At 39.6% G+C, this 25,969-nt stretch overlaps 1 protein-coding gene across 3 annotated transcripts in view; it reads left to right on the plus strand.

The window, feature by feature from the left end:
- Positions 1-17,714: 17,714 nt before the first annotated feature.
- The window catches only part of PKIA (cAMP-dependent protein kinase inhibitor alpha), a 99,802-nt gene continuing 91,547 nt past the window's right edge, over positions 17,715-25,969 (plus strand). For 2 of the 3 annotated variants that reach the window (XM_040261985.1, XM_040261984.1), the window contains exon 1: positions 17,744-17,876. The gene's annotated coding sequence lies outside the window, so the exon portion shown is untranslated. Of the gene's footprint in view, positions 17,877-25,969 lie in introns of all 3 variants that reach the window. The other variant, XR_005724682.1, reaches the window with a different exon arrangement.

Raw genomic sequence — 25,969 nt, forward strand, 5'->3', positions numbered from 1 at the left:
CCATTATGTAAATCATGGCACCATTCATTGAAGAAGAAAACATTTGCAGGGTGGGGCAGTTTGGTTGAAGAAATAATTGAAATTTAAATTTAGACGTCTTAATTGTAGAGATGTCGAGCAGGGTTCCTCAGATTTCTCCATTGAAGAGAATCACCTGGTGAGCTTATTGACTATATGAATTATCAGCTTTTCTGCCAGAAATTCTGGTTCAGTAGTCTGAGTTGAGCATAAAGTGCTGGATTTTTCACACTACAGAAGAAAATAAAAGAATTAAGACAATCCCCATCAACTGATACAGAGTGACTTCCTACATATATTAAAGACAAAGTTCAAAAGAGTATCTATAGTATGCTATTTTTAATGTAAGAAAGAAGGGACTATAAAAAATTGCCATGTATCTGCTCATTTGTTCAAAAGGAATTGCCGAAAGTATAAAACAGAAGCTAGTGTAACTATCTGATTGGGTTCAGGAAGTAGATGGAAACTGGACAAAATGAAAGGAAGAATGTGAATGGATATTTAATAGAAAGGATGAGGAGTGCCCGTGCCCATGCTAAGTAGCTTCAGTCGTGTTGGACTATTTGAGACTCCATGGACTGTAGCCCGCCAGGCTTCTCTGTCCATGGATTTCTCTAGGCAAGAAAACTGAAGAGGTTAGCCATTCTCTTCTCCAGGGAATATCCTGGACCCAGGAATCAAACCCAAGTCTCTTATGTCTCCTGCATTGGCAGGTGGGTTCTCTACTGCTAGCACCACTTTGGAAGTCCCACTTTTTTATATAATTATGATTAAAACAATGAACTTTTTTTTTAAAATATCCAAGTAAATAAATAATGAAAATCATCCATAATTTTGAAATAGCCTAAAAGGGAACACAAATAGTATCAAATGAAATTAATTTTACTACAAACAACCAAATCACACTAAAGGGGGTGGGAAAGAACTAACCTAATTAACTTTGGAAAATAATATTTTAATATACTGTAATTAGACATACATTTAATGCATACTGGAAAGCAAAAGGCAAAAAGAACTGTACAGCAATATTGGAATTTTTTTGCAAATTTATTTTTCAGAGGTGTACAGGTTGATCATTTTCAAGGCTGTGTAATGTCACCCTGCTTATTTAACTTATATGCAGATTGCATCATGCAAAATGCTGGGCTGGATGAAGCACAAGCTGGAATCAAGATTGCAGGGAGAAATATCAATAACGTCAGATATACAGATAACACCACCCTTATGGCAGAAAGTGAAAAGGAAATAAGAAGCCTCTTGATGAAGGTGAAAGAGAAGAATGAAAAAGATCAGCATTCAAGAAACAAAGATCATGGTATCTGGTCCCATCACTTTTTGACAAATAGATGGGGAAACAATGGAAACAGTAACAGACTTTATTTTCTTGGGCTCCAAAATCACTGCAAATGATGACCGCAGCCATGAAACTAAAAGATGCTTGCTCCTTGGAAGAAAATCTATGACAAACCTAGATTTAGAGAAGAAAGAGGAGATATGACAAGCAAATGCAATATGGGATCCTGGATTTTAATCAGGACTATAAGGCAATGGGCAATCTCTGAATGTGATTCCATAAATTTGTTAGTAGCATTGTGACAATGTAAAGTTTCTGGTTTGAACAATCATACTATAGTAATATAAAAGTGTTAACATTTGGGGAAGTTGAATAAAGGGTACATGGGAACTTATACTGTAATGTTTGACGTTTTTTGGTAAACTATTTGCAAACACATAAAAACTTAGTTTGAACGTTTCTGAACCTTTTTTCTGCTTCCTTGTGGAATAAAGCTGCTTGTTTGGAATAATATTAATTCAATGGGGATAAGATTTATACCAGACCAGTCATAACAGTAGGGCTTCCCTGGTGGCTCAGTGGTGAAGAATCCACCTGCCAAAGCAGGGGACACAGGTTCGATCCCTGGGTTGGAAGATCCCCTGGAGACGGGAATGGCAACCCTCTAATATTCTTGCTTGGAAAATTCCATGGAAAGAAGTCTGGAGGGCTACAGTCCAAGGGGTTGCAAAAAGGTCAGACACAATTTAGCAACAAAAACCAACAAGTCTTAATATTCATGGGAAAAAAAAATCCATGGAGTACGGCACAGCAGACATCTTTGAATGGCCATTTCAAGGCATCATATACTTAAGAGTCACAATGAATGAAAGGCATGAGCTATACACATTTATGAGGCTTTGAAAATTCATTGAATCATAGAATTTTCTCACTGTAAAGTTTCTTTCTTACATTTCCAACTTCTTAACGTCAAGTTCTGTTACTTCAGTGACAGGGAGTTCATGTTCTTAAAATACAGTTTACTTTATTGTTGAAGGGTTCTAGTTATCAAAATGTTCATCCTTTTATCAGCTTAAGTCTGTCTAATTGGTCTAAAGTCTTCAGTGCAGGACAGTCTAACTTCTTTTTCACAGGACAATTCCTGTAAGAGTCTACAGCCACGGTCACGTTCACTTCTTCATCTCTTCTATTTCCAGTTCCTTCAGTTACTTCTTATATATTTTAGATTCCAGACAGCTTACTGAATTGATCACTTTATTCAGCATAATATTATTCATTTGCTGAATGTGGTATTTCAAGCCTAAAAGGAGTTGTTTACTATTCTCTCTAGAGAATTCAAATGTAAAAGGTCCAATCAACCAATAATTCTTCACCTAACATGATTCATATGTACTAATTGATAAGGGAAATTATAAACTCAAATTATCTCATTCTTTTTTTCTTTCTTTCGGCTGTGCCATGCAGCATGTGGGATCCAAGTTCCCCAATCAGGGATCAAACCCATGCCCTTTGCAGTGGAAGTATGGAGTCCTAACCACTGGACCAATAGAGAAGTCCCCAAATTACTCATTCTTAAACAGTGATTAGAGTATGCACTTTCTATAATGTACAGAAAATGTGAGTTTTCTTTTTGGGCATCTATAATATTACCCTGTTGCAGGGTGCAGGTGAAGCTTCATTGATGCTTCCTAATGATGTGTGTGAGATATCCTGATATTTACTAAGAAATTAGACATTCAAAAGAATTCTTTGTTCTCAAAAGACATATATATATATATATACACAAATTTTCGCTTTCTATTTTTGTGTTTCTCAGTCTTATTATTCATCTATTGGCACTTAAGTACGTTCACCAAACTGCATCATAAACTCAAAGTAGATTATTTCACTTTACCCTATATGAGATTATTATGCTTATCAACCAATATTTGAGCCCTTAACACGAGCAAATCATCAAACCTGTTAAGCACAGGGGGACAGAGTATGGAGTTGAAAGTGCACACACCTAGATTTGAACAAATTACTTAATCCTTTTAAGTCTTCATTTTTGTACATGTAAAATGAGAATAATTACAACATTGAACTCATAAGGCAGATGATAGAAAACATCTAGGTGCTACATACAAAAAGTTGATTTGACTACCTGGAAAAATATCCATTCATTATTAACATGATGTGCTAATGATGATGATGTTGATGAAGCTACCAGCAGGTGTTCTTATTAGGCCTGTAAGAACAGTGAGTAAGGCACGAGACCATGGCTGGGTACACTTGCTTTCTAAAGCTTCACGGCCTTTGCCTGCCCTCTGTCTCCACTCTTCATCTATTTAAAGATCTCCCAGGATAGCTCAGGTCTCCCCTTTATGAAGTTATTCTGAACTACTCCTCTAGAATGAACTTAAAACATGTTCTGCCACTTACATCAGCTTACATCAAGTACTAACTTCTGCAGTGGTATTTAATTTCAGTCTTTGTCTCTCAACCAACTTGCAGCTCTTTTGAGGAAAGAAACTGGTCTTATTCCTTGAAACTAAAACAGTGCCAATCATGTAAGTCATAAATGTCAAGGTCAGCACATTGAAGTTACTTTTTCCTAGTATGTTAAAGAAAACACTTAGGGGAAATCAGACTCCATGTTCACAGAGTCCTAAGAATGGACTTTTTTATAACTTGTATAATTCTGTATGTAGAAAGTGAAGAATAATCAATGGCAGACTTTCCTTTATTTACATGTATATAATCTTAAACTAATTTAAGAAAAGGCATCTCATCTTACTGAGTTAAGTTAAAAACATTAAGCTTCTTCAATATTTAACTAAGAATGACACTAGCTTTCTTCACAATTCTGTGTTCTCAAATTTTAAACATTTTTTACTACCATCTTCCAGATTCAGTTACAGTGTGGTTCTTAACATAACCCCAAGTTTTCAAACTAATTAAATAAGGTTAAACATCTAGTGATTTCAACCTCTTTTGGTCAACCTCAACCTTTCTTCAAAAATAATTCCCGTTGACCACAATATTTACTCTCTCAGTCTTTTTTCTCTAAGAAAAACAAGAAAAAATTCACAATGACAGTTCCAGAATCATCCACCAGGGGGCAAACATGCCTCGTATACACACAATGAAGAGAAAACAAGTAATAAACTGGCTTCTTTGGTGGCTCAGAAAGTAAAGAATCGGCCTGCAATGCTGGAGACCGGAGAGGCGAATAATAAACTTGCTATATTGAGAAAAAAATGAAAATGGTATCAATAGAGAGATTTGACCCATATTAGAAAGAAAACATGTTACATATCTCTTTGAAGATAATATATTTGTTGAGCTTTTACATTTTACTCTTATTTTCAGTGCCAGAGGAAGAACACCTGGAGATTAGAGCTAGGTGTAACAGTGGACAAATGTCTCTTTAGAGATAAGCAGAGTACTTGAAAACACTGAAAGCTCTATTATACTTATTTCTATTCTAACACCTTTAAGATTAAAAGTAGTCTTGCAAAATGCATTTCTAACAGACTTTATCAAAAATGCATACGTCACCTCAGATAATGTCATTGACGTAAAGGTCAAGAAATTGCAGTCAGGAATTTAGCAGAAAGAAACACAGAGAATTCCTGTGTAACAGAGTGAACTGTGGAGGAGGTTCTAACTATGTTTGTTCTTATAATCCCAGTATCAGTCCACATTTTCCGGTCTTGTGATCCAACATACAGTTAAAATCAAGTATAGAAAAATAAACAAATAAAACAAGTGTAGCGCTCAAGGCCTAATTCCTAAGTTCCCTGCTCTCCATGGTTAGAACACATGGTCCGCCGTTAGAATCACGCTTCCATGTAGACTCTCTGAAGTCCCTTGGCCCTCACTCTCAGTTGGTATTGGCTGTGCAAAATGCCAGGCCCAGTGAAATGTAACTTATGCCAATTCAGCATCTGTGTCAAACACGTAAACATGACTAGAGAAAAAAAAACAGCAACCTTGCTAATTGGTCTCATTTAAATTCACATTCATTTATCCCATGTGAACTCTCAGTACTTATTAGAAAACTGACTGCTTACTCAATTCTCTTTTCTTCTGTGCTAGACAACAATTTTGTAACTCCTCTTTCTTTACGTCTATAACATGTCTTCCTCTCTCTAAATTCTCAGCTGCTTCTTGTTTCACTGAGACCACAGGAGGGATCAGGATAGAACATCTATGAACTCCAAACATCCAGTCTGCCTCCCTACCTGGGTCTACCTGAAACTTCATGTTTTGCCTTCCCTCCTACTTTAGCATAAGACATGTATGTCTTCTGTTCTAAGGCAAAACCCTCTCTTTTGCACTGGATCTCTCCTCTCTTGCTTAATCAGGGATTTTTCTTCTACTGTATCTCCTCTTCCCTGAATCTTCCGTTAGTTGTTCTCTACCAGATGTTCTTATTAGCATACAAAGATCTAATACCTTCTGTCTTAAAAGAAAAAGAATTCTTTCTTTGTTCCCATATCAGTTCTAATCATTGCCCCATCGCTCTGCTCCTCTTTATAGCAAACTATTCAAAAAAAAAGTAGCTCTTTTTCCCACTTACCTGTTTCTCCCACTTATCTGTTTTTGTCCTCTCCACTATATATAAACTATTTTCTTCTCAAGGTTATTAGTGATATCTATGTTTCCAAGCCCTGTATTAAATTATTAGTTCTCATCTTAATCCACTAGTAGAAGTAATAGTCACTTCTCTCCCTTCTGGGGCTTCCCTGGTGGCTCAGAGCATAAAGCGTCTGCCTGCAATGAAGGAGACCCAGGTTCGATCCCTGGGTTGGGAAGATCCCCTGGAGAAGGAAATGGCAATCCACTCCAGTATTCTTGCCTGGAGAATCCCGTGGACAGAGGAGCCTTGAGGGCTACAGTCCACAGGGTCTCAAAGAGTCGGATATGACTGAGCGACTTCACTTTCACTTTCTTTCACTTTCTCTTCCTTCTAACACCTACCACTTGGCTCTTGGGTTCCTGTTAATTCTTACTTCTCTTCTCTCTTCTTATGTCCTCTGGTGAATCCTCTAGATGTTGGAGTGTCTCGTGGTTCAGTCCTTCAACATCATCTATCCTCTGCCTACACCTACTTATAAAGTGATTTCATCTTTAACTCTAAAGACTTTACATACCATGTGCTTAATCACTCAGTCGTGTCTGACTATTTGTGACCCCATGAACAGTAGCCCACCAAGCTCCTCTGTCCATGGGGTTCTCCAAGCAGGAATACTGGAGTGGGTTGCCGTTTCCTTCTCCATTTACATACCATGGTGATTTACAAATTTTCATCTATAGCCATGTTGTCTGTTGCTACTGAATTTCAGATGAGTATATCCAGTTGTCAACTTCACATATTCATTAAGATCTGATAGGTATCACAAATTTAGTTTGCTCAAAAGTAGACCCCTAATCCGCTAAAGTTCTCTTGTGACCACTGCCTTAAAGGCCCTAAATTATTTTTTTATTCACTTAACTTTCGAATCCCCTCTACTTAGCAATTTCCCTTTTGATTTTGTTGTTGTTCAGTCCCTTAGTCATGCCCAACTCTTTGCCACCCATGGGCTGCAGCACACCAGGCTTCCCTGTCCTCTGCCATCCCCCAGAGCTTGCTTAAATTTATGTCTGTTGAGTCAGTGATGCCATAACCAGCTCATTTCACTCAGACAAACTATCCTCCCAGTCTCTGAAACGCAGATAGTATAAGCCCAACCACCTACATATGCCAAGCCTCTTTTTCCAATGTATTCATATGGCTTGTTCTCACACTTCTTTCAAATCTCTACTCAAATGTTCCCTAAACACTCTGTATAGTTGACCCAACCCTTGCATCACTATGCTGCTCCTTCATGGTCCTTTCTACCAAATAGCAGGCTATATTTATGCATTTATGGTCATTTCCTTCTACTGAAAAGTAAGCTCCATGAAGAAGAGATCTATTTGTTCACTCCTGTATCTCTTGTGTCTAAAACAGTGGCACAAATTAGACACTCCTTCAATATCTGCTGAAAAAATGGATATCAACTTGCCTGATGATCAAGTGCATTTCACTGAAATTTGCTTTTTAATTGAATTTAAGTTTCCTCTTCTTATTAGCTTAAATTTGATTTGAAAAATAGAGACAATTATTTATAAAAAACTATTCAATAATCTATTTATTGTGGCTTCCCAGTGGCTCAGTAGTAAAGAATCTGCCTGCATTGCAGGAGATCTGAAGAGATGTGGGTTAAATCCCTGGGTATGGAAGATCCCCTGGAGAAGGAAACGGCAACCCACTCCAGTATTCTTGCCTGGAGAATCCCATGGACAGAGGAGCCTAGTGGGTTTCAGTCTATAGGGTCACAAAGAGTTGGACACAACTGAAGGGACTGAGCACACACACAGAATCTATTTATCACAATAGAAAAGTTTTTTTCAAACCGTACTTTTCTCCAGGAGAGATTTTGGTTTTAGTTTTGTCAGATTCGTTAAAAACTTGAGGTTAAGAAATTTAAAAATCATTGGCCTGATTGTTTTATTTCATGACTTCACAAGATAATTTTAAAAAAAGAGTTTATTTGAGAATTAGTTACACCAAGTGTAACTAATATATCATATGCCATTTGAATATATCAAATGCCATTTGAATATATCAAATGCCATTTGAATATATCATATGCCATTTACCAAGCATCTCACTTAAGTAAATATATACATTTTACAATTAAATCTAGAGTTCCAATTACAGAATACTACCTGTATTATATAGATATGGTATTATCTGCAACTCCTTACCAGTAAAAACAAGGTGAATTTTTAGCAATGTCTAAAGAAACAGTTTCTGTTCTGTTTATAACCACTTCCCTTCTCTCATTTTCCTATTTCTGCTATAGATATTCAATATCAAATACCAATCTTCAGACAATGATCATTTTCAAATACTCCTATATCAGTGCTTTCATATTAATGCAGAAAATTAAACCTACCTATAATTACCTGAAAACAGTTCTATTTCTGTTACTATAGATTTGCTATCCCTGAACTACATTTGTGTATAATTTACATGATATACTTTCTAACCTCATTGAAAAGGCAGATGTTTGTCACTAAAATTTTAGAATTCTGTAGAACATATTTAATCAACTTAAGCTGGTCAGCTATTCCCCTCAACACACATAAAAGTACTATTATTATAGAAATCCTCCTCCTATCCTTTCTCATAAATCAATTATATAAAGCAAAATTGATTGTCTTGGACTGAGCGCTCAATTCTTTCCTAGTTAACTAGGTTTCTAGCTTAGTTAGGGCAGACCCCTATGCAGTTATGAGGTCAGGAGAGCTGGCAGTCAGTGGGTGACAGATGTGGGGGCCAAATCACCCTGGCAACTCCTCTCCATAATAAATCTGAGAAGCTAATCTCTACTAAATTGTTAATGCCTGCTAATGAGATACTGGATACAGGGTTACTCCTTCAGATAGCGTGTTTGCATGTTAATGAGTCTTTTCTGGAAGGACTCATTAACCCAAAGCAGTGGTTCTAATGCTGACAGCTTCAGGCATGGAGGGCCTCTGGCTCAGGTTTCATATTGTCTGTCCATTGTGGAAACTCACAGTATCATTCGCTATTCCACCTCTAATTCCAGGATATCAAAAAGGAAGCATTGCAGTCCTCAAAGTCATAATCTGAAGACTGTTTTTTTCGAAAACCAAAACAAAAAGGATTGTGCAGTGAAAAGTCATAGATTAAAAAATTGATCTATTTACCTTAGCCATTACTCATTAACTTATCTGGCATATTGCTGTATGTCAAGTTCCAAGCACACAGACGCAAACCCTACAGGTTGATGTAAGACATTTCTCAGTTCACTTTGTAATTTTCTGTTTACCCCTATGTCTCTTTCCATGGTACAGTATCTGAAGCAGTTAGTTCCTGCCATTTGATAGCTTTAATTTATGCTTTTCCCCTAGCACCCTCAACACTTACTGACTTCTATGAATAAAAAGAACCTGGCATACATATGTCTCTTTCAATTATGGTTTTCTCAGGGTATATGCCCAGTAGTGGGGTTGTTGGGTCATCAGTTCAGTTCAATTCAGTCGCTCAGTCGTGTCCGACTCTGCGACCCCATGAATCGCAGCACGCCAGGCCTCCCTGTCTATCACCAACTCCCGGAGTTCACTCAAACTCACGTCCATCGAGTAAGTGATGCCATCCAGCCATCTCATCCTCTGTCGTCCCCTTCTCCTCCTGCCCCCAATCCCTCTCAGCATCAGAGTCTTTTCCAATGAGTCAACTCTTCTCATGAGGTGGCCAAAGTACTGGAGTTTCAGCTTTAGCATCATTCCTTCTAAAGAACACCCAGGGCTGATCTCCTTCAGAATGGACTGGTTGGATCTCCTTGCAGTCCAAGGGACTCTCAAGAGTCTTCTCCAACACCACAGTTCAAAAGCATCAATTTTTTTGCGCTCAGCCTTCTTCACAGTCCAACTCTCACATCCATTCATGACCACAGGAAAAACCACAGCCTTGACTGGACGGACCTTTGTTGGCAAAGTAATGTCTCTGCTTTTGAATATGCTATCTAGGTTGGTCATATGATAGTTCTATTTCCAGTTTTTTAAGGAATCTCCATACTGTTCTCCAGAGTGACTGTATCAATTTACATTCTCACAAACAGTGCAAGAGAGTTCCCCTTTCTCCACGTCGTCTCCAGCATTTATTTCTAATGACGGCTATTCTGACTGGTGTAAGGTGGTACCTTACTGTACTTTTGATTTGCATTTCTCTAATAATGAGCGATATTGAGCATCTTTCCATGTGTTTGTTGGCCATCTGTATATCTTCCTTGGAGAAATGTCTATTTATGTCTTCCACCCATGTTTTGATTTTGGGTTGTTTGTTTTCCTGGTATTGAGCTGTATGAGTTGATTGTATATTTTGGAAATTAATTCTTTGTCAGTTGTTTCATTTGCAATTATTTTCTTCCATCTTAAGGGTTGTCTTTTAATCTTGTCTATTGTTTCATTTGCTGTGCAAAGCTTTTAAGTTTAATTAAACCCCATTTGCTTACCTTTGTTTTTATTTCTATTACTGTAGGAAGTGAGTCAAAGAGGCTCTTGCTGTGATGTATGTCAAAAAGTGTACCCCAGTGTTCATTATGGCACTTTCTACAATAGCTAGGACATAGAAGCAACCTAGATGTACATCAACAAATGAATGGATACAGAAATTGTGGTACATATATACAATGGGATATTACTCAGCTATAAAAACGTATGCATTCAAGTCAGTCCTAATGAGGTGGATGAAACAAGAGCTTTTCATACAGAGTAAAGTACGTTGGAAACAGAAAGACAAATATTGTATATTAACACATGTGTATAGAATCTAGAAAGATGGTACTGAGGAACCCATTTTCAGGGCAGCAATGGAGACACAGACATAGAGAACAGATTTGTGGGCATGGTGGGGTGGGTGAAGAATTGAAAGAATAGTATGGAAACATACACATTACCATATGCAAAATAGAGAGCAAGTGGGAATTTGCTGTGTGACACAAGGAGCCCAACTCAGTGCTTTGTGGCAACACTGAGGGGTGAGATGGGGGTGGGAGATGGGAGGGGGTTCTAGAGGGAGGGGACATACCTGCGGCTGATTCATGTTGATGTATGGCAGAAACCAACACAACGATACAAAGCAATTGTCTTCCAATTAAAAAACAAACAAACAAAAATCACCTGGCAAGAGTACTCTGAGGGATGAAGGAAACTAAACTATTATAAGAAACCCCAGTAAATCCAACTTCATAGAATTAAAACTATAGTAGGAAGGACAATATGGTATGTTATGGGATTGTCCCAAATTACCACACTCAATCCCCGCTGCCGCACACAAATTAAAAGACACAATTAAACATCTAATTTGGCTCTTAAGGATAAGCCTATGGAATAGCCATTGTTCTCCTTATTTCAAAAAGAGGGAAAAATCAGGCTATGAATGGTAGGATCCAAGGCCCAGTCTCTTCAACTACAAAACCCCTTACCTTCACAGTCATCCTGGTCTTCTGGCTTCCCTCATCTTCTCATCCTCCCCTTAACATTACATGAACTTTTGCCTCCAATACCTGATACCTAGCAAGTCCTTCAACTAAATTGTAAATTATTAAGGCTTAGCATGTTCTCTCTTTCAAGGTATTTATTATTTGTTATTTCTTAACATCTGTACCAGATAACTTCACATCATCTCATTATAACCTCACAATAATCTTCCTGCAGTTGAGATTCTAACCTTCTTTTTACTGTGAATCCCTTTGACAATCTAGAGAAGCCAATCTAAATCTTCTTAAAATAACACTTTTAAATTTATAAAATGTAATATACAAATTTCAAATGAAACGAATTGCTACTGTTTTAAATATTTAAATTTTTTAATTTACTTTTGGCTGCGCCAGGTCTCTGTTGCTGGCTCTAGCTGCAGTGAGCCAGGGGGTACTCTAGTTGAAGTGCACAGGCTTCTCCTTGTGGTGACTTCTTTCATTGCAGAGAAGGGCTCTAGGGCATGTGGGCTTCAGCTGTTCTGGTCCTTGGGCTCAACTGCTCAGCTGCATGTGGAATCTTCCCAGATCAGGGATCAAACTCTTGTCCTCTTCATTGACAGGCAGATTCTTAACCACTGGGCTACCAGGGAAGTCCCTAATTATTAATTTTAAATACAGTTATTAGAATAACTTACAAACCAAATTTGTGATTTGGAAATGTATGGGCATTTAAACTCATTAAATAGCAAGATGTAACAGAGTTTCTATTAACTACTATACTTAAAAATAGTTGTTGTTGCGGGCGTAGGTTAACAATTCTGATACATGTGCATGAGAATTGAATAATTAACTAAATAGATGGTGGATGGTGGAAGCCACATTTCTCAATACTGAAATATGAATTTATGGATAAATAAAAAGAGAAAGCTAAAATAATCTGTTAATGGATTATAGTGCAGATATCAGTATATACGCAGCTCAATATAGGTATATCAATTTATTATTTAGTCACTAAGTTGTGTCTGACTCTTTGTGACCACATGGACTATACTCACTAGGCTCCATTGTGAATGAGATTTTCCAGGCAAGGTTACTGGAGTGGATTGCCATTTCCTTCTCCAGGGGATCTTCCCAGCCCAGAGACTGAGCCTGCATCACCTGCATTAGAAGTCAGATTCTTTATCACTGAGCCACCAGGGAAGCAGATATATTAATAGCTATATACAGTAATATTTATTGATATGTGTATATCCATGGGTTAGTATAGACATATATTTCTTTGCTCTCTCAGTTAAGAGAACCTAAAGAAATAATATCCCATTAACAATCAGCACATCTAGAACCCAGATTTTGGTTTCTATTACCACTCCCAATAAAAGGAATCAGTGTTCCTTAGAGAACTGGGGCAGGAAATACACAAATGAGCCTGGAGCATCTTGTGGTACCAGAAAGTCAGGAAGTGTTAAACACACTCATACACACACACAATAAACACAAGTACATGCATACACAGACACAGACACACACACATCCAAAAGGTGTATGTTAAAAAAAGATAGGCACCAATAGAGAAAGCTCCCAATGGTGAGAACTGGAACAATTTAAACAACAAAATAAAATACTATTGGATTATAACCCAAAGTAGAAAATAAATATTCATGTATCTATACTGATATAAACAATTGAATTAATTAATATTTAGGGGAAAATAGAACTTCCTAGGTGCTCCAAGTGGTAAAGAACCCACCTGTATATAATGCAGGAGACATAAGAAATGTGGGTTCGAACTCTGGGTTGGAAAGATACCCTTGAGGAGAAAATGACAACCCACTCCAGTATTCTTGCCTAGAAAATCTCGTGGATAGAGGAGACCGATGGGCTACAGAGCATCAGTAGTACATTGCAAAGGGTCGTACACAACTGAAGTGTCTTAGCACACAGACAAATCTCCTATGCAGAAGAATTCCAAATAGCTTATGTACATATTCTGTCCTCAAGGAGGTGAAGCAAAACTCTCTACTCCTTGGGTGTGGGCTTCAAATAGTGACTTCCTTCCAACAAGTGTAGTATGGAGGGGTGAAGGAGCAACTTTACAGAGGAGAAATCTGAGACACTACCTCAGCCAGGTTATCAAGGTCAACATCAGCAGTCAAATCACATTGATAGTATGTACCCTTGATCTGACGTTATAAAAATGGCACTTTATCTGAGTGTTCTCCCAATAAACCATAATCCCAGTCTTATCATGGAAAAGCATTAGACAGATTACATTAGTGAGGTATGCTACAAAATACTTGATCACTACTTCTGAAACCTGTCAAGGTTATCAAAGACAAGAAAAGCCCGAGAAACTATCACAGCCTGGAGGCGCCTAAGGGACTTGATAATGAAACATACTGTGGTGTCCTGGATGGACGCCTGAAACAGAATGAAGGATGTCAGGCAAAAGCCAAAGAAATCCAAATAAAGTACAAACTCAGGTTAATATTATTGTATTAATATTGGCTAGTTACGTGTAACAAAAGTACTGTTAGTGGAAAGTGTTAATAGAGGAAATTGGGAATGGACTACAGGAGAATTCCAAACTATTGTTACAGGGAAGAATCTGTTTCTTTTACTTTACCCTCTGTTTCCCATCACTTTTATTTACTAAAAGGGTACTATTTATACATAATAGCCTGCCTCAGGGAACCCTGCCTTTCTGCCTGAATGTTAAAACAAAGTGTCTTTGTTCAGGGAAACACTTTGACTGTGTCCACAGGAGAATGGTGGCTTGGTTGCTAAGTCATGTCCAACTCTTGGGACCTGATGGACTGTAGCCCACCAGACTGCTCTGTCCATGGGATTCTCCAGGCAAGGATACTGGGATGGGTTGCCATTTTCTCTTCAGTTAATCTTCCAGACCCAAGAATCAAACCCAGGACTCCTGCATTGCAGGAAGATTCTTTTACCAAATGAGCTACAAGGGAAGCCCAAATGAGAACAGCTGCAAGAAATAAGAAATTAACACATCCCTACCCCGAGGCTGGTCATTCCAGAAGATATTTGTGAGATAAATGGTCTTTTTACTTTACTTCCTCACTTTCTCCCTCTCTCTGTTCTATAAAAGAACCTGGAATCCAGACCCTGATAAGACAGGTATTTTGAGATGTTAGCCTGCTAGCTTGGTCTGCTAGCTTTCTGAATAAAGTTGTTACTCCTTTCTTCAAAATTTTGTCTCCCAACTTATTGATCCGCTGTGTAGTGAACAGACTGAGCTTGGACTCAGTAGCACTATCTTATTTTTTTCTGTATATCTAAAACCATTCTAAAAATATACAGTCTATTTAGTAAATTAAAAAAACAATGGTGATTTGACTGTAACACCAGGAGTGATGTTGTAGCCATGCGTTCCTAGAAACAAACTCACTCAGAAGGACAATGCAGATAGTGGAGTGCAGTTTATTACACTGGTGGGCCCAAGGCAGAGTCTTCTCTTAGCCAAGGGCCCGGACCAGTTTTTGTGAAAACCTTATATACCCTAAGCGTACATGCACAAACCTGCCTCCCCAAATTCCCTGAAACTAGCCTGAACAAAGGAAAAAGAAAGATACAATCAAAGTTAACCTGTGATTCATATGGCTTAAGCCTAGGTAGTTAACAGTGGACAATTATTAATAGGCCTGTGGTCATACTCCAATAAGCATAATAGAATGTATGATTCTATTCAGTTACACAGATAATTCAGTTCAGTTCAGTTCAGTTCAGTCGCTCAATCGTGTCCGACTTTTTGCGACCCCATGAATCGCAGCACGCCAGGCCTCCCTGTCCATCACCAGCTCCCAGAGTTCACTCAAACTCATGTGCATCGAGTCGGTGATGCCATCCAGCCATCTCATTCTCTGTCGTCCCCTTTTCCTCCTGCCCCCAATCCCTCCCAGCATCAGGGTCTTTTCCAATGAGTCAACTCTTCACATGAGGTGGCCAAAGTATTGAAGTTTCAGCCTCAGCATCAGTTCTTCCAGTGAACACCCAGTACTGGTCTCCTTTACGATGGACTGGTTGGATCACCTTGCAGTTCAAGGAACTCTCAAGAGTCCTCCAACATCACAGTTCAAAAGCATCAATTCTTCAGCACTCAGCTTTCTTCACAGTCCAACTCTCACATCCATACATGACCACTGAAAAAACCATAGCCTTGACTAGACAGACCTTTGTTGACAAAGTAATATCTCTGCTTTTTAATATGCTATCTAGGTTGGTCATAACTTTCCTTTCAGAGTAAGCGTCTTTTAAATTCATGGCTGCAATCACCATTTGCAGTGATTTTGGAGCCCAAAAAAATAAAGATAATTAGGGTATTATTTTAGGCAATTGACAGCCCCGGGGCTCTTCCTTCCCGGGGCCTGGTTTTCCAGTTAGTATGTCATTTTCATAGGTACTGAGCATAGAGCTCAAAGTCCACAGTTCGGCCCAAGATGGAGTCCTGTTTTCAAGATAGAGCCTGTTTTGTTTCCTCCTTCAGTGTTACTTTGAGATAGTTACAAAAACTGCAATAGGAAATTATCTGTGACATATACTAGTGACAAAGTCACAGGCATCCCAATACTATTGTGGTTTGATATCTGCATGTATACTTAAAGGAAATGCTAAACACTGTTTCAGCTATAGATTCATGAAATCAAAGATGTATTATTCCCACCCAGACTACAGACGTCTTTTGATACATATCCCCTACTCTTTGGTGGTAATCATGGTGTAATTTTATGAAAGTGAAGCTCGTATAAATGAATTAGATTGTTTTAGCTTGCATTCTAGGGTCAAGAATTCTGAGTCTTGCTGGATTCTGTTTGCTACACTACCTCCTAATTTTGGAGCCGCTAAACAGAGGTTTGAGGGCTCTCCCTAGATTAAGTGTACTGCCTTAGCCTTGTGCAATTACACTCTTTAGGTTTCTGGACAAATTCAAGCATAAAACTGGCCTAGACCTGTTATTGTTGTTGTTCATTCACTAAGTTGAGTCTGACTCTTTACAAACCCATGGACCGACTCTAGCATGCGACTCCTCTATTCCCCATTATCTCCTGGAGTTTGCTCAAATTCATGTCCACTGAGTCTTGGTGCTATTTAACCATCTCACCCTCTGCTGACCTCTTTTGCTTTCAATCTTTCCCAACAATAGGGTCTTTTCTAATGAGTCCACGCGCTCTTTGCATCAGGTGGTCAAAGTATTGGAGCTTCAGCTTCAGCATCAGTCCTTCCAATGAATATTCAGGGTTGATTTCCTTTAGGGTTGACTTACTTGATCTCCTTGCAGTGATGGGCAATTCCGAAAGGAAGTTGAGTATAAGAACTTCACTCACAGAACCCGTGTCCAGGAGCCTCTCTCATTGGGACTAGCTCAACATTGGGAAAAGAAACCTGGTTTAGCTGTAAAGAGGGCATCTCTTTGGCACTTTTTTTTTCTTCTAAATCCCCAAATTGTTGATCTAAACAGTTTAGGAGAGGGAGGGAGACTGGAAGACTAAGAAAGAGACAGACAGAGAAACCTGCCAATTTAAACAGAGAAGGGCTTATATGCATATATGCTTATATTATTCTCAAAGCAATTCCGATAAAAATCCTTTAGGAAAGAAAGAGATACAGCCGTCTGTTAATGGGGATTCAGCTTCTTTGTTTCCAAATGTTATAGCTCTCACCAGAGCAGCCATCCCATGTAAGGCAGGGCTGGTATGGGAGGTATTAAGAGGGGAAACATCTGTTCACTAAGTGCTCTACTGAACAGCAACAAAATCCTGGGCCACCCCTGTCTTTGCTTGAGTGCTTTCTCTAGCCGGTCCTACTTCTCCACTCCTTTGGGAGTTTCCTGTTCCATTACGTAGGTAAGAGAGCGAGAAGTCCTGGCTTTCATAATTGTGAGTGGTTTGACTGTGTGTGTACGTGCGCGAGTAGGTGTGTGTGGGGGTGTGTGTGTGTGGGAGTAAAGTGGAGCCTGCTACAAGGGGCTTCGAAATCTAGTTGCCAATTTAAAATATTTTCGGAGTGCTCGAATGCTAGCTCCAAAGCGAATCTCACTCTCAAATTCAGCAAAATGAACAATACTGATAAGGAAGATGAGGAGGGTGGGAAACCCACACGCCGGAATGGAGCTGTCCATGAGGCGGCAGTGACAGGGGAGCGCTCGGGGGAGAGGCGCTCTGCAGAGAGAGTCTCTCGGCCGCTTCTCTCTCAGTCCACCTTCCGGCGACGCTTCTTCGGTAAAAAGCATTCATAGAAAATAATCCCAAAGCAGGGAACCCGGGCAATTATCGGTTGCAGTTTCCGGGAGCGGTTGCCCGCAGCCGAGAGAGGTCCCTCTCCCCCCGCGGCTGGCGCGGAGTGTGGCGATCCGGCCCGGGGCGGGGGATGACTTCATGCGGCCGGAGCTCGGCGGCGGGAGCGGCTGCAGCAGCTGGCAGGTGGGGTGGGGGCCGGCCGAGCTGACCACGCAGCGCCCGGCTCCGCGGCACTGCAGCCCGGGGCAGCGGACGCCTGGGACGTGCGCTGCCTCGATCGCGCCGGAGAAGGTAAGCTGCAGAGCTATCATTAGCCTCGGCCACGCTGAGCGGTGCTCTGCGCTCGGTTCATAATGGGGTTTCTGATACCCTGGGAAGAAGGCGACTGTCCCTGCTGCATTCTGTATTGGGGTGAAGGAGCAACAACTGGAAATGTTAATCAAGTGCTTGAGACGGAAGAGCGGTGTTTTGGGGCAGACAAAGAAAGCGGTCAGCCTCTATATTCTTATTAAAGATAATCGACCGTTGCGATGCCAGACTCACTTAGATATTAAAAGAGTATTCAAAATGTAAAATAATTTTGAGTTGCACTTTTAACGTTGCTGCCTTCAACCTTCGCTAGGGTGTTTTCTGGTTTGTGAGCAGCAGGTACTTGGCAGGAAGCCTGGAGAAGTCATCGAAAATCTTCCCTCTTCTTTTGCCTTCCTCCGTCTTCTCCCTTTCCAGTGCTCAGAATGGGTTCCATGAACATTTCGACGTCAAACGCCCGCTTCAACACCTAACCCTTACAAAGAGTCTCAGATTAGAGGTGAAACTTGCCTTCTGGAGTTCAGCTTGGGTTGTGCAGCACTTGTCTCCACTTTTCCCTTCATTTCTCTTGTCAATCATTTAGTTGAAATTTTTTCCCCCCGTGGATGCTCTGGCTATCCACTGGCCAGCTCTTGTCAGCCCCTGTCCACCACCTCTTTTCCATGACTGATTTTGTCAAGGACTCAGAAAGGGCATTGCCCTCTACCACCTTTGGATTGTTGCTTGTGTCCTTCCCCCAAATACAGGGCATGAAAACAATCCTTTCAGTCCAGTACCAATATGGTTTCCGATAACTCGCTTCGTTGGAGTCACTGCAGCTACCCCAGTCGGATTTCGAGCACAGCAGAATCCGTCGGGTTGTGAGAAACAGAGCTATACCTAATGTAGTTTGCTCCTGTGCCTAAGAAAAGGTGGAAGTAGGAAAGTGAATGCCAGCCTATCCCATTTTTCTTGAAGCCTTTTTTAGAAGGTTGTGAGACACCTAGCTGGGTAGGGTATGAAGCAAGTCCTCCGGCCAAAGCAAGCAATGCGTTTGTCCTAGGATTCCCCCAGTACCTCAAAAGAGTTTCCGGAGGCTTTCCCCACAAACAGTGAGAAAGCTAGGGGAGCTGGCCAGTCTAAGCCTCGGGTTATTGGGGCATCCTCAAGTTTTTAGGGGTTCCGACCTCGGATTTCCCCACAGATGCCTTGCTACTGAGCTCAAGTGCCCATTCCTGTGGCCCACCTAAGGACATGCATTTGAATGATATTCTGTGAAATGGTTAAGATGGCTGTGATGGGAACTGCAAATATGCCACTTCCCCAATGGAGAACAGTTGCAATAAGCCGAATTGTGGTGTCTCTGTTAATAATATTTTATTTAGACATTTATTCTTTTTACATTTGAAATTATAGAGACAGTTTGACTCCAAACCCCTGCAATTTTAACACATTGAGAGAGGAGATAAATGAAAAAGAGGACCAGGGTTTTATAGCTAAAATATTGACCTCTGCTTACCTTTTTCTTTTTTTTTTTTTAATATGGCTTTTAGACATAGATACCGGTTCTGCAAAATCATGTTACCTCTATTATCTATCATTATTGTTTTTCTGATTACAGATTCTCTATTTATAAATACACTGTGGAAAGATTTGAGTTGGTTTCTTTGTTCCTACCTTCAGTATATGAGGCAGAAGGAGTAGGGGTGGGGGGTGGAATTTCACTCCAAGTGGTCCACTCCAGGAACTGTTCCTCTGAATCATGAAAACCTTCGGACCAAAAAATTTTTTGGCTTGTTGTTATTATTATTATTATCCGTTGAATATGATTTGGGTTTGAGATATTAAATTTTCAAGATTCTGAAATTTTGACACAGGCACATCAACTAGACAGGGAAACAAAGAACAAAAACAGCAAAACCCTTTCTTTTACGACCTTTCTTACCTAATTGTAAAATATTTAACCATATGAATAATTATTCTGAGTAATAAGTGAAAAGCATAGTAAATAATATTTCATTTTTAAAATAATAGCCCATGGTCTATGAAACACAGGTTAGTACAATTGATCTTAAGTACAATTAAAATTTCTGTAATTTTAAAAGGCATATTTATGTTGAAGATAGCACATGAAAATATGCTAATGATGGTTAGAAATTGAAAGCATCTGTTACTTGGTTTCTGAAGAATCTAAATTGTTTGGCAAGAAGTGGGTCATGACTAGGGGACTGGTGCTGCTTAAAATCGTCTTACCTGCCAGTGATTTTACAGGTGAGATGAAGGCACTAAGTTATAGATTACAGTTGGAGAAGCCTTTAGGGAAGAAACAAAACCAGATAGAAAATATAATTTCCTATTGTAGTACAACTAAGTAAGATAAATAAATTTAAGGGATTTCTGAACTTAGACCTTGTTGCATTTAAACAATTTCTGAGGAAAAAGTTTCTAAATTCAAAGCCTTGGGAAGAAACAGTTGTGTGATATCCTGACTGAGACTGATTTATGACTTTCTTTCTTTTTTTTTAAAAATGTTTCCCAGAGAAAGGAAAAATTAATCACCTGGTATTAAGGAGGAGGAACACCAAATAGAAGGGTGTGCACTGTTAGATGTTAAATGAACTGTAGGAATGTTTTGTAGTTTTGACAAGATAGATTTGAAATCAGCCTGTTGCTTTCCAATCCCATAAAAATGTATTTAGTCTGGTGGGTGGTCAGTGTTATCAGTAACTTTGTCGTCATTATGCATGCATGCTGTCACGTCTGACTCTATGTGACACCTTGGACTGGAGCCCACCAGGCTCTTCTGACCATGGAATTTTTTTTAGTTTCTTATAAATCCCCTTAAATTAGCCCATGACCAGCCTAGACCAAGTAATCTTTATTCCAGTTTGTGCCCCAGGACATCACACCCTTATGTCTTCTTTGTTCCATTGACTCACATGTTGAAAACTTACTCATATCTTATACTGCTTCTTCCATGAAGCCTTCTCCAAAAGCCTATCCACCTTCCGTCATGTCTCAGATGTGTTTCTCCCTTGTCTGAATTCCTATGGCATTTTCCATTTTGGTCTGCCCTTTAGTTTGAACATGATCTGCTCTTGTAAAACAGCTCTAGAGAGCAGAGTCTGTGACTAACAACTTTTTATTACCTGCAACTCATAATACAGTGCTTAGCTATGTATATGCAAACTAAGTGTTCAGCAATTTGATTTTAGTGAAGAAATTAATTATTATTTTCCAGGGGTATATATCCACCTACTCTAATAGCCAAGTTGGGTGTATGTGTTTGTTTAGTCATTCAGCTGTGCTGACTCTTTGCAACACTATGGACTATAGCCCACCAGGCTCCTCTGTCCATGAAATTTTTTTCAGGCAAGAATACTGGAGTAGGTTACCATTTCCTTCTCCAGGGGATCTTCCCAACCCAGGGATCAAACCTGCATCTCTGGCATCTCCTGCATTGGCAAGCAGATTCTTCGCTACTGTGCTACCTTGGAAGTCAAAAGCCAAGTTAGGCTCTAAATAATGTCTGCAAGTACCACTTTACTTGTTTAAAATCCTTATATAATAAATAAATAGTGAAAGTACATTCAAATAGTCATATTCAGCAAAAGTTATTGTGAACTTATATGCCCTTAAATGGATATTGGCTCATCCATATTAAAAAACATAGTAAGTATCATAAAACTTCCACTTATCCAAAAAGTCATTACCAAGACCCTTGTAATATATAATGAGCCTTATGCTTATGTTTTCTTCTAGCAGTTTCATAGTTTCTGATCTTACACCGGAGTCTTTAATCCAATTCAAGTTAATTTTGTGAGTGTTATAAGATTTATTGGTCCAGTTTCTTTCTTTTACATGTGAATATCCAATTATCTCAGAGTTCCCTTTTATGTACCTTTTCTCTTTTCTCTTGCTGTTCTTAAAATTCTTTGTCTTTGACTTTTGACAATTTAATTACAATGTGTCTCAATGTAGACATATTTGAGTCCAACCTATTTGGGGTCATTTGGGCCTCCTGGATCTGGTATCCATTTGTCATCCCAGGTTTGGGAAGTTTTCAATCATTATTGCTTTAAATATACTTTCTGTCTTTTCCTCTCTTTTCTCCTGGAATTCCCATAACATGTATATCATTTATTCTTTCTCTTTTGTCCTTTCATTGGGTAATTTCTAGTGTCTTATCCTCTAGTCTGCTGATCCTTTCTTCTGTATGGTTGAATCTACCTTTGATACTCTATTGAATTCTTCAATTCAGTTATTGTTATTGTACTTTTTAATTCTAGTATTCCTGTTTTTTTAATATATATTTCTATTTCCTTGTCAAACACCTTGTCTTGTTCACTGTTATTTTTTCTAATTTCGGTTAGCTGTCTGTGTTTTGTTGTAGTTCACTAACTCTTGAGAGTCCCTTGGACTGCAAGGAGATCCAACCAGTCCATTCTAAAGGAGATCAGCGCTGGGTGTTCTTTGGAAGGAATGATGCTAAAGCTGAAACTCCAGTACTTTGGCCACCTCATGCAAAGAGTTGACTCATTGGAAAATACTCTGATCCTAGGAGGGATTGGGGGCAGGAGGAAAAGGGGACGACAGAGGATGAGATGGCTGGATGGCATCACCGACTCAATGGGTGTGAGTCTGAGTGAACTCTGGGAGTTGATGATGGACAGGGAGGCCTGATGTGCTGCAATTCATGGGGTCGCAAAGAGTCGGACACGACTGAGTGACTGATCTAAACTGAACTGAAACTTCCTTAAGAGGATTATTCTGAATTCTTTGACAGTTCCTAGATCTTTACTTTTTTTAAGATCATTCATTGGAGCTTTATTAGTTTCCTTTGGTGGTGTCATATTTGCCTACTTTTTGTGATCCTTTATTCCTTACATTGGTATCTGGATACTTGATTAATTTGGCTCCTCCTCCAGACTTTACTGGTAATTGTATTCAGTAGTATATGGGGCTATGAATTAGTTTCTTGGCAGGACACCAGGACAGCACACACATCCCCCTGTTTGGGGACCGAAGTCAGGCCAGAGTGTGCACTGAATTCCCTGGTCAGGTGAAGACACTGGTTTTGCTCTGCAGATGGGGGTCAAGTGCCATTGTATCTTGGGCTGTTGAATGGGCTCTACAACTTCCCGTGTGTTCTGGTTAGACTCCTGGTTGGTCAGACTGAAGTCTTTTTTCCAGTGATGAGTAGGGCTATGAATTAAATTCCCTACCCAGGCATAGCAGCAGGAGAAGCAACTTTAAAGCCAGTAAAGCTCTTTTGTTGTCTTAATTCAGCCTGATCCACGCGCCAGGTTCTCTGACTGAACAAGGCCACTGGCTTTTCTTTGCAAACTATCAGCTGTGGCTTCTCTAGGCTTGCTCACTACTGACCCACACAATTTCTAGGAGTTGTCACCAACCCTTCTAGTCATTCAGGGCAGGAAGACTCTCTTCACAGAGTGGAGATGGGGGGATGGGTGAACTGGGGAAGGGCTACTCCAGCTACCCTTAATTTCTCAAACAGGCTCCCCAGTTGGGAGGAGCTGGGAGCTACTCTCAGCCTTGGCTAAGAATTAATCCTCCTGCCTAAGCATAGTATAGGAACCCTCCACCCCTGTTACTCTTTGCTTTGGGGGTGTCTGCCTGCCTCTTGGTTAGAGTGCCATTGGGCCACACAGCTTCAAGGATTTATTGCCAGCCCTTTTGTTCAGATGGCCAGAAGTCACTCTCCACATTGGTAGGCTGTGACTGTGCTCTTTCCCGGGGGGTAGGCAAACCAGGCTCTAGGGCTATATGAAAATCAGGTGGATCTGTACCCCTGTGATTTCCCTGGTTATAGTGCACCCTAACCTGGCTCTATAGATGAACAAAGACACTAGTTGTGATCATTACTTGGGCACTGCAGGTATGAATTCTGTCTGTCACAATCCATGTGCTGGCTGTTGCCTACCCCTTACCCCTTCATCACAGTCCCACTTTCAGTGGTCAAGCCCTGCAGATTCCCCTGCAAACCCAGTGGAGCAGATCAAAGTAGTGGCTCCCACGAAGCTACCCCACTGCTAGGGGCAGTGCTGGCAGTCCCCCAGTTCTCTTCTCCTCCTGGAAGAACCAGACCGTCAGTGATGCTCCACTGGCCTAGTCTAATACAGTCTGTCTTGGACTCTGTGGTGCAAAGGTGCTTCAGCCTTACCTCTGTGTTCTAGGATTCTCTCAAATAGTGTCCTGTTTCCAAATAATTATTGGTTGTTCCTCCTGTGAGGGTGAGTAGAACCAGGAATGACCTTGGTGATGTCACCACACTCTGGGCTTACTTTCACAACATGATATATCTGGTACTTGAGATGAGGTTCTCCTTTTATTGTTATCCCAGCTTTAGGACCTAAAATCGGAACTCTTCACTAGCATTGGCACAAAGGCAGCTGAGAAGACTAGGAAGCAAGTGCCAAGGAGGATAGTGAGTCAAAGAACCTTGATTCATAGAAAAGGAATCCCAGAAGGAGCTCTAAATGTTATATATTCCAAATGATTTATTTAGGATTTTCCAATCAAAATCATTTTTACGAAAAAGAAACAGCTCTCAGACTTGGAGTACTATACTGCCAAATATGTGGAAGAGCATTGCCAGCAATTGAGTGGTGTAGTCTACTCTGAAATATATCCAGTTTCCTTAGGATGGATATATGTCTTCCTGAAAGTTAGTATTTCTTTCTAATAATGCTATCTACAGTAATATACTTGCTTTTACCAAGAAATTGCATCCCCCTCAGGTTCTAAAACAATTAGCAGTATAAAAGTACATTAAGATTTTTAGCTGATACTTAAGGAAACCAGTACGAGCTAACTGCTTCCTACTGATGCTAGTATTCAAAGACAGGTGTGAGAAGACCATTAACCTAGAAAAAACAGAGAGAGACGGAAAGATGGAGAGAAAAAACTCAAAAGAAGACTACTTAAACTGTTGCTTTCTTTGTTGTTGTTCAGTCACTTAGTTGTGTCCAACCGACTCTTTACGACCCATGGACTGCAGCACGCCAGGCTTCCCTGTCCTCCACCATCTCCCAGAGCTTGCTCAAACTCATGTCCATTGAGTCAGTGATGTCATCCAGCCATCTTGTCCTTTGTCACCCCCTTCTCCTGCCTTCAATCTTTCCCAGCATCAGTGTCTTTTCAAATGAGTTGGCTCTTTGCATCAGATGGCCAAATTATTGAAACTTTGCTGTCTTTATATGTCCCGAAATATGATAATAGCTATATAAGTTCCTAAAATAAATGCAAGTTTATGGAAACTTCATAATATACCTAATATGAGGTAAATTTTTACTTTATTTTATAGTTTATTTTTATTTTGGTAAAATGTCCCATAACATAAAGTTTACCATTTTAGCCAATTTTAAGTGAAATCTAAGATTTTAATTAGATTAATTTTAAAAATAAAAAGATGAATTTTTAATTTAAAACTACCTTATTTCATATTTAAGTTCCTGCATTATGGTATATCTTTTGTTGTTTTTTTCTTAGTTTCTCTTTAGAGTATCTTTTAAACTTTATTTTGAAACAGAATAATAAAATCCCAAAGATGCGGGTGTCTTATTTAAGCTTAACTACATAATGTTGGAATATCTGAAGTGTGAACACAATTGGCGAAACTTTTAACTACCTTCCTTAGAAGAAGGCTGTCTTGATTTGCATTGTCCCAGAAAGGAGAAACTGAGAGCTTGCTGGGGATTGCATCGTGCTTTACTTAATTAGACATTAACATGCTAAAAGAACAAGGATGAAGCAACATGTTATAACATATTTTTGAAAAGCTACGTAAAGGTGAAGGGTTGCAAGAATACAGGCAGACACACCCTAGACATTTCACAGCAATATTTAAAGTATACTGTTTCTTTACTTGATTGGGATGGAGGAACTATTAACAAACATTTCCCCTATGTACTTTTGTCCTTAGTGCTGTCTAATCAAGCGCTCATTAAAAAACAGACATAAAACAAGCATTTTAACGTTGGCCTAGGTAATCAACTAGCCCATATCTTAATGGACTGCGATGAGTGTGAGACTGAGGGTTCTTGGTCATTGCAATAGTAACAGCAGCACAGCCT

Source organism: Oryx dammah, unplaced genomic scaffold (genome assembly GCF_014754425.2).
Source record: "Oryx dammah isolate SB20612 unplaced genomic scaffold, SCBI_Odam_1.1 HiC_scaffold_19, whole genome shotgun sequence".
NCBI classification, from domain to species: Eukaryota; Metazoa; Chordata; class Mammalia; order Artiodactyla; family Bovidae; genus Oryx; species Oryx dammah.